Source organism: Palaemon carinicauda, chromosome 18 (genome assembly GCF_036898095.1).
Source record: "Palaemon carinicauda isolate YSFRI2023 chromosome 18, ASM3689809v2, whole genome shotgun sequence".
NCBI lineage: Eukaryota > Metazoa > Arthropoda > Malacostraca > Decapoda > Palaemonidae > Palaemon > Palaemon carinicauda.
In genome coordinates this window covers 20596861-20606860 of record NC_090742.1, presented here as the reverse complement: position 1 = coordinate 20606860, position 10000 = coordinate 20596861, and the positions used below count along the sequence as shown (strand labels likewise).

Below are 10000 nucleotides of genomic sequence, written 5' to 3'. Positions count from 1 at the left end.
TGAACCACATTAAAATGAGATATAATTTCTGAACCACATTAAAATTAGATTTAATTTGCTGAACCACATTAAAATTAGATTTAATTTCTGAACCACATTAAAATTAGATTTAACTACGAAATATGTGATTTTCGCTGACTTGCAAAGAACAAATACAAAAGCAGTGAAAGTTATACTAAACATATCTACTAGAAGTCAATTTAAAAGTATTATTTACAACCAGTTGTGGCTTTGAAGAAATACAAGAATTAACATCAACCAGCAATAATGCAAGTTTATTGTTTTAGAAATAATAAAACCATAGGCTTAAATATTAATAGGGAATTGCAAGATTTAATTGGAATAATATGAATCTTGAGTTCAACAAGTTGTCAATCATTAAGAAAAACATAGCAACACCTCTATTAACAAAACAATTGATCGATTTTATTGTAGTTAATAATTTTATAATATATGTGGCTATTAAACATTCTTAAATGACATCGAATTTCGTACAAAAAAAATTAGGGGACAATCGTACTGTTTGCTTATAATTATTCCGAAAAATCTAGAAATATTTTATTTTAGAAAGCAAAGTCGTCAAAAGTTACCCAAAATGTAAAATCAAATAACAAAACAAGTGATCGATTTTATTGAATTTTATAAATTTATAATATATATGGGTATTAAAATTTTTAAATGACACTGAATTTCGTCCTCCCAAAAAAAACGCAACGCACAATAGTATACTTATAATTATTAGGCAAAATCTCGAAAAGATTTTAACTTACAAAGCAAAGTTGTCAAAAGTTTCCCAAAATGTACAATTTAGAGACGTCAAAAATACCCAACAAAGAGAGAAAATATGCAACAAGCTGGCGATTAACAACTTCAGTTGAAGACAATAGCCAAGATGGTATGTGAAAGGATAATCATGAGCTGCCAAGTGATTTCTAGATAACCTCAATGGATATACGTGTGAGCCAACAAAAATAAAGTTCAAGTGAAATATAACCTAATCAAAATGTAGCCTATTAACAATATGGTACGACCATATTAAATCAATAAATAAATAGATACAGTTTGTGAAATTAATAACACTTACAAATTCATAAAATCATGTCATAAGAATAAACAGGTAAAATAAGATAAATATACATCACACTGTATATAAAATAGCACATAAATCATGCAAAAGTTATATTAGAAAATATCAAATCATGCAATAAAAATAATATGCAAAATAAGAGAAATACACAACACATAAAATGCGCACATAAAACACACACATAAATTAGTATAACCAAATAAAACAATTCATAACTATATAATTCCTTAACAAATAATTCATAAACCTTATAATTAATACCTCTATATAATTCCTTAACAAATTACCCATAAAAGAGAGAAATCGATCGTATAAGAATACAAAGAACAATGTAATCTCAGAATAAACTGGTGTCACAACAACGAAGGTCATGGACACCTGAACAACAGATACCACATATTCAAAGTAAATTAATGTAAGGGATTAATCAAACATGAGTAAAATATTGGCGTCACAACAACGGAGGTCATGGACGCTTGAACAGATAACACATTCAAAATTAATGTATATGATTGATAAAATTTGAGTAAAAGAATGGCGTCGCAACAACAAGGGTCATGGACGCTTACGCAACAGATTACGCATAATGAAAGTAAATTAATGTACGGGATTGATAAAATTTGAGTAAAACATTGGCGTTGCAACAGCAAGGGTCATGGACGCCTACGCAACAGATTACGCACCTTTAAATTAAATCAATATAAGGAATTGATAATATTTGAGTAAAAGATCGGCGTCGCAACTTCCACGGTCATTGACGCCAATATACGCTTTCTCTACTTCACCAATACAGAACGGCATAAATGATAAATATCGCTTTAATCGAGAAATACAACGAATAATACTCAAAGCATACAAAATCTATATTGTATCATTTGTGAGAAAATAAATCAGTGTAGTTACTCAACTAGAATAAATCATACAGGCTTAAAAATATATATATATTTGGCTCACACGTATAATTTTGTACTCACCGTGATGACACCAAGATCCTGGAAATAAGAAAAAAATCAATTATTTAAAATATCACTCCATACTAATCTATGTTTCCATCAATTCAATATATCTGCATATTATCAATTAGCAAGTGAAATACGACACAAATCACGATAACAGCAGATAAAATAAGTGTTAATAGATATAAAAGTTTGGAAGAATAATTCCCTAATTAATAGTTCCATAAAAAAAACACCAGCAAGAATAAGAACTTTAACAAAATATCACTTTTGGTTAAACTTTTCCTGTAAAAACTATCATTATTTCTCATCAAGCTGTTGACCAAACATGAACAAATCCTATAATCAATGAAAATAAGTTGAAAATTTTAACAAATTCTCAATTTATTTCTTGTTATAATTCAAAGGTTTTAGTTGAACGTCTACCCAAAAACTATGAAATTGGGGCTATACAGTGTGGTTATTAATAGGGCTGGAAATAACCTCAAGAATAATAATGACTAGATAAACATGTACAACAAATATTCAAACACAATCAATCTACAAGGATTTTTAAAGGAGTCCTGATATCCAATTGAAAAATGAGACAAAACAATACTTTAACAACTAGTTATTTTCAATATAATTTAAACTTAGAATTCACGCTGTTTAGGTCTTCAATAAAAATTATTACCACGAAACAGTAAAAATTCTTTCGTGTACAAATTCTTCAAGACTAATTAGTAAATGATGAAGGATCACTGTACATATATGCACGACCATATTTGCATTCAAAACTAAGTGAAAACGAACCTTCAGGGCTATTACCAAGAGGTATTCTATTCAAAGCTTCAGTCATTTGCTTTATCATGCAAAGGACTTACGAATTTCGTTCAGAAGCTTATTTTTTCTGCATACTGGAATACCTTACACAATAAAGCCTCTTAAAGTGTCTTAGGCAAGACTTCTTTCATGAACCTGGCTCACAACACGACAAAACATATTACAAATGACTTTTAAGATTCAAGTTTTCCACTTGGCAAATTTTAAGCTTTTGTCTCTTGCAGAGTATGAGGATGGTTTTCACTTCTCTTATAAGCAAGTTAAATCATTGTATTTACTGAATTTTACGTTTAACTGGGCTCCACAAGGCACTAGAAGAGTTGGAAGACCCAGGCCTACATGGCTGAGGACTACGAAGCGTGAAGTGAGGAGATGAGGGTAGAAGTATTAAATCAAAAGCTCAAGATAAGAGACGACTGGTGAAACCTAACCGAGGCCCTTTGCATTAATAGGCGTGGGACGAGATGGTGAATTTTGCAATATCACCGGAGGCCCTTTGCGTCAATAGTCCATGGAAGGAGATAATGATGATGAATTTTCTGTTAATGAACAAATGACTTGGAAACACAAAAAAACAGCAATGATAAATTATACAAAACGCTTTACCAACATTTTGAAACAAAGAACAACACCAAAATGCCAATTAAAAAAAGGTCAGTTCAATCATTTTTTCTATGAAAACGTCCTGGCAACTGAATTAAATAAATAGATACATGAAATGTTATCATTGGCTGGCTCGCAGTCCATTCTATAGAAGCATTAAATTTTCATAGGCCAAAATTCGTATTATGAAATTAGAATGTTAAGGAAACAGTAATTGATACCATAACCTGATCCCTTTTCTTAATTACAACCAAAATCAAACAGCTAACATTATTACTCTAAATTCCAGTGCTCCAGAGTTCTCTCTCTCTCTCTCTCTCTCTCTCTCTCTCTCTCTCTCTCTCTCTCTCTCTCTCTCTCTCTCTCTCTCTCTCTCTCTCTACGAAGTCAATGAACATAGGACCCCATATAAGGCCCTATTACGTAAACATATTTTCGTAGATCATTAGTAAGCATCCAATCGTAAATTTACAAGTAGTATTGCTATGAGCTTACAATATATAATAGTATAATATCTCTCTCTCTCTCTCTCTCTCTCTCTCTCTCTCTCTCTCTCTCTCTCTCTCTCTCTCTCTCTCTCTCTCTCTCTCAAGCATATCTAGAAGAAAAGAAGTCCGGCAAAATGTTATTTTATTGAATCCTTTTTCAAGACACCTTACAAATTTCTACCGCATCAAAGTAAAAGACCAATTGAACATCCTTGGTACTGAAAGACACATCTCGAGATTCAATATTTGCAGAAATTTGGCCATATTTTAAGGCGTCAGAAATTTGGCCAAATTTTACGGAGTCAGAATTTTGGCTAAATTGTACAGCATCAGAATTTAAGCTAAATTGTATGGCGTCAGAATTTTGGCCAAATTTTACCGAGACGGAATTTTAGGTAAATTGTACGGCGTCAGAATTTAAGCTAAATTGTATGGCGTCAGAAATTTGGCCAAATTTTACGGAGTCAGAATTTTGGCTAAATTGTACAGCGTCAGAATTTTGGCTAAATTGTATGGCGTCAGAATTTTGGCCAAATTTTACAGAGACGGAATTTTGGCTAAATTGCACGGCGTCAGAATTTTGGCCAAATTGTATGGCGTCAGAATTTTGGCCAAATTTTACGTAGTCAGAATTGTGGCTAAATTGTACGGTGTCAGAATTTAAGCTAAATTGTATGGCGTCAGAATTTTGGCCAAATTTTACGGAGACAGAATTTTGAATAAATTGTACGCCGTCAGAATTTTGGCCAAATTGTACGGCGTCAAAATTTTGGCCAAATTGTACGGAGTCAGAATTTTGGCCAAATTGTACGGCGTCAGAATTTTGGCTAAATTGCACGACGTCAGAATCTTGGCCAAATTGTACGGAGTCAGAATTTAAGCTAAATTGTATGGCGTCAGCAATTTGGCCAAATTTTACGGAGTCAGAATTTTGGCTAAATTGTACGGTGTCAGAATTTTGGCTAAATTGTACGGCGTCAGAATTTAAGCTAAATTGTACGGCGTCAGAATTTTGGCCAAATTTTACGGAGACGGAATTTTGGGTAAATTGTACGGCGTCAGAATTTTGGCCAAATTTTACGGAGTCAGAATTGTGGCTAAATTGTACGGCGTCAGAATTTAAGCTAAATGGTATGGCGTCAGAATTTTGGCCAAATTTTACGGAGACAGAATTTTGGGTAAATTGTACGGCGTCAGAATTTTGGCCAAATTGTATGGCGTCAGAATTTTGGCCAAATTGTACGGCGTCAAATTTTATCTAAATTGTACGGCGTCAGAATTTTGGCCAAATTGTACGGCGTCAGAATTTTGGCTAAATTGCACGACGTCAGAATATTGGCCAAATTGTACGGTGTCAGAAATTTGGCCAAATTGTATGGTGTCAGAAATTTGGCCAAATTGTATGGTGTCAGAAATTTGGCCAAATTGTATGGTGTCAGAAATTTGGCCAAAATTTACGGAGTCAGAATTTTGGCTAAATTGTACGGCGTCAGAATTTAAGCTAAATTGTATGGCATCAGAATTTTGGCCAAATTTTACGGAGACGGAATTTTGGATAAATTGTACGGCATCAGAATTTTGGCCAAATTGTATGGCGTCAGAATTTTGGCCAAATTTTACGGCGTCAAAATTTTGGCTAAATTGTACGGCATCAGAATTTTGGCCAAATTGTACGACGTCAGAATTTTGGCTAAATTGCAAGACGTCAGAATCTTGGCCAAATTGTACGGAGTCAGAATTTAAGCTAAATTGTATGGCGTCAGAAACTTGGCCAAATTTTACGGAGTCAGAATTTTGGCTAAATTGTACGGCGTCAGAATTTAGGCTAAATTGTATGGCGTCAGAATTTTGGCCAAATTCTACGGAGACGGAATTTTGGCTAAATTGTACAGCGTCAGAATTTGGGCCAAATTGTATGGCGTCAGAAATTTGGCAAAAATTTACAGAGTCAGAATTTCATCTAAATTGTACGGCGTCAGAATTTTGGCCAAATTTTACGGAGACGGAATTTTGGCCAAATTTTACGGAGACGGAATTTTGGCTAAATTCTTCGGCGTCAGAATTTTGGCCAAATTGTATGGCGTCAGAATTTTGACCAAATTGTATGGCGTCAGAATTTTGACCAAATTGTACGGCGTCAGATTTTGGCCAAATTGTACGGCGTCAGATTTTGGCCAAATTGTACGGCGTCAGAATTTTGGCCAAATTGTATGGTGTCAGAATTTTGGCCAAATTGTATGGCGTCAGAATTTTGGCCAAATTGTATGGCGTCAGAATTTTGGCCAAATTGTACGGCATCAGAATTTTGGCCAAATTGTATGGCGTCAGAATTTTGGCCAAATTGTACGGCGTCAGAATTTTGGCCAAATTGTACGGCGTCAGAATTTTGGCCAAATTGTACGGCATCAGAATTTTGGCCAATTTGTACGGCGTCAGAATTTTGGCCAAATTGTACGGCGTCAGATTTTGGCCAAATTGTATGGCGTCAGAATTTTGGCCAAATTGTATGGTGTCAGAATTTTGGCCAAATTGTATGGTGTCAGAATTTTGGCCAAATTGTACGGCGTCAGATTTTGGCCAAATTGTATGGCGTCAGAATTTTGGCCAAATTGTATGGTGTCAGAATTTTGGCCAAATTGTATGGCGTCAGAATTTTGGCCAAATTGTATGGCGTCAAAATTTTGGCCAAATTGTATGGCGTCAAAATTTTGGCCAAATTGTATGGCGTCAGAATTTTGGCCAAATTGTATGGCGTCAGCATTTTGGCCAAATTGTACGGCATCAGAATTTTAGCCAAATTGTATGGCGTCAGAATTTTGGCCAAATTGTACGGCATCATAATTTTGGCCAAATTGTACGTCGTCAGAATTTTGGCCAAATTGTACAGCGTCAGAATTTTGTTTAAATTGCACGAAGTCAGAATCTTGGCCAAATTGTACAGTCAGAATTTTGGCCAAATTGTACGGCGTCAAAAGTATGGCCAAATTGTACGGCGTCAGAATTTTAGCTAAATTGCACGACTTCAGAATCTTGGCCAAATTGTACGGAGTCAAAAGTATGGCCAAATTGTACGGCGTCAGAATTTTGGCCTAATTGCACGGCGTTGGGGCCAGGGGTAGGCCTATCAGCACCGGACATTATCATTATCCAATTATTGTACCATAAAGATGGCTGAGTGGCAACCATTTTAAAGTAATAAAAGATGGAGTCCAAGGTTGTCAAAATATTAGCAAGTTTTACATGATTTAGAATGTTAGACTTGCACAGTACTCATGTTTACCAAAAAGGGTCCAACAAAGAAATTAAAATAAACCGCTATATTTAGACTAAAAATAAAATGGTCCCTGGTTTCGGTGGAAAATGAGAGGAGTTCACCGAGGTAATATATACAGTATTTATGTTTAAAAGACATTCTTACGCTAAACCTTCCTTAAATTAGTTAAGTGTAGCCATAAAATTCGGATATAGAATAAATATATATATATATATATATATATATATATATATATATATATATATATATATATATATATATATATATATATATATATATATATATTATGTGCAATGAAATTCAAAACAAAGATTAACCAATAATTGGCAAAGACCACAAAAAACTTCATTTATTGCAACACTGTTCCCCCTTCACTGTCATATTTTCCCATCTTTCTTCAAAGTCCTATTTATAAAATTACTTTCTTACGTCTTTTTTTTCCTGGCACCATCATTTTTATAATATGGTTTATTTTGGGCGATTCTGTTAAAAGCACGGTGCAGTACATCAGGAAAACACCATTTATCACTCATTTAGTTAATAATACTTTTGAAAACTTCTTTCGTCTTATATCTAATTTTCAAATGTGTCAGTAGCTTCGTGAATTCCCACTTCACTTAAAAACTACCTAAATAAAAAGGTCATTTATTGTATTCTATAAAAACGAATGTTCTACTGTTTATAAGAGTATACCTATTATAAAGAAAAAGCCCACAACGTCACATCCACATCAATCATAATTAATATATCGTTTTAAAATGAAAAGAACAGTGTAATCAACAAAGACATTACTGCAGTATATACTTTCTATCCAAGATAAATAAAATAACAAAGACAATCAGTCAATCAAATATAAGCCCTAATTTCCATCATAAATAACTCAAGGGAAAACCAGCTCTCATATTACTAAATGTTTCATTACATTTTACCCAAAATTCCGTATCATTGAAAGTAATACTTACATCTTTAACTTCTGTGGTCAGCTCTCATGCAGGTTCTAAAGCACATTTGGAAATATGCACGTACTATACGTCTTTTATTAACTCTTGCCCTGCATGTACCTGAAAATAAATATAGAATATCATATACAGTACAGTAATGATAACAATAACTAATAACGCTGAAAATATAAACATAACAATAACATGATTACAGATTTTAACAACTCTGCAGCAACTTTGACTCTGAAGAAAATCTGGGTGTAAATACTTGGTTGTTTTAATGTAATTAAGTTATATATCTATAATTTGAATTTTATTTTCCTAATATAATGAACTAGAAATCTTTAAAAAGATTGAAAAAAAAAACAAAGCAAAAAGCATATTTCCTTTATAAATTCAGAGGTAACTCGGCCTCAGCACGGTACGAGAGACCGTGTGACGTCACCCACCATTCTGATCCGCCCAACAACAACTCCCACCATTCGGCTACCTGTAGCCTGAGGTTCTGAGAGGACCTCTTTTATAATATAGACGTTTTCTTTCAAACCGCAATTATGATAAAAGTAGTATCCAGGTATATGCACTCGTTATGATTAAAACGACATTACTTATATCATAACAGAAAATTGAAAAGAAAAGAGGCTAACTAAAGGGAAACTAGAAGTTCTGTACTTTTGTAGATCTAGAGGAGGCCTAAGATAGAATCTCAAGAGAATGCTTTAGTGCTTGAGTAGGAAGAAAGACCCAGAGAGGTAAAAGACCCAGGGAGGTTGGTTAGATTGGTTGAGATGATGTACAATAGAACAAGGACAAAAGTAGTAATAGCCGTTGGGGAAATAGAAACCTTTGAAGCCCGTGTTAGATTAAAATCATGGGTCAGCATTATGCCCATTTTTATCTATGCTGGTCATGGATGTGTGAAGTGAAGAAACTAGAAATAAAAAGTTGTCGGAATTGCTATATGCAAATTATTTGGTGATAACCTCTGAAAATAAAGAAGAAACAAAGAAGGGTTGTCACGGCCCGTCAAGGGGCAGTTTTTGGAGAGGAGTGGCTTGACAGTAAATGTGGATATTTCTGAGGTTATAGATGGTGAGCAGCAACTTAGGAAGGCAGGGACAGGGTAGCCTTACATGAAAGTAAAGGGTCGGTTATAAAACAGGAGGAACAATTTAGACACTTGTGATCTACTATAAGTCAAGAGGGAGGATGTAAGGCTGAAATTGAGAATAGGATAAAAGCAACCTAGGGGAAGGGGCAAGAGGTAGCGGGAGTGGTATGTGATAGTAAAATGCCAATCAAGTAAAAGTCAAGATCTATAGTACACTAATATGACCATAGTTTTATTATACGGATCAGAAACGTGAGCGATAAGACGAAAAGAGTAAGGAAAGCTTAAGAAACAGAGACGAGAATACTGAAGGGGATTACGGGAATACCGCTGCTTGATAGATTAGAAAACGATGAAATGAGAAGAATGACAGACGTAGTAAAGATTACATACGTGATAAGAATATCACAACCCAGATGGTGTGAGCACGTGTTGAGGATGGATGGTGGGGAGGGATTCTTGTAGGAAAGGCTTGGGAGGAACCTGTTTGAGTAGGAAGTTGATGGCAAGGTAAGGTGAAGGATGATCTGGAGAGGGGAGGTTTGGTTCACGAGGATGCCTTTGATAGAAGGCATTGGAGACTACGCACCAAGCAACCGACCTTTAATGTGGGGATAACGGTGGGAAAGATGGTCTACGCACACTACTATAGATCTTCGCCGTGACACGAGCAGTAACATGGAATTTTTGAAACTTCCCACAGCATTGTCCTACTTTT

General features: G+C 34.6%; 1 long non-coding RNA gene across 1 annotated transcript in view; it reads right to left on the bottom strand.

The window, feature by feature from the left end:
• Positions 1 to 1718: 1718 nt before the first annotated feature.
• Positions 1719 to 10000, bottom strand: part of LOC137657015 (uncharacterized) — a 19693-nt gene continuing 11411 nt past the window's right edge. Inside the window, exons 2-3 of the long non-coding RNA XR_011047078.1 lie at positions 8193 to 8291; positions 1719 to 2079 (exon numbers count right to left, since the gene is read on the bottom strand). This is a non-coding gene — a long non-coding RNA (uncharacterized lncRNA). The remainder of the gene's footprint in view (positions 2080 to 8192; positions 8292 to 10000) is intronic.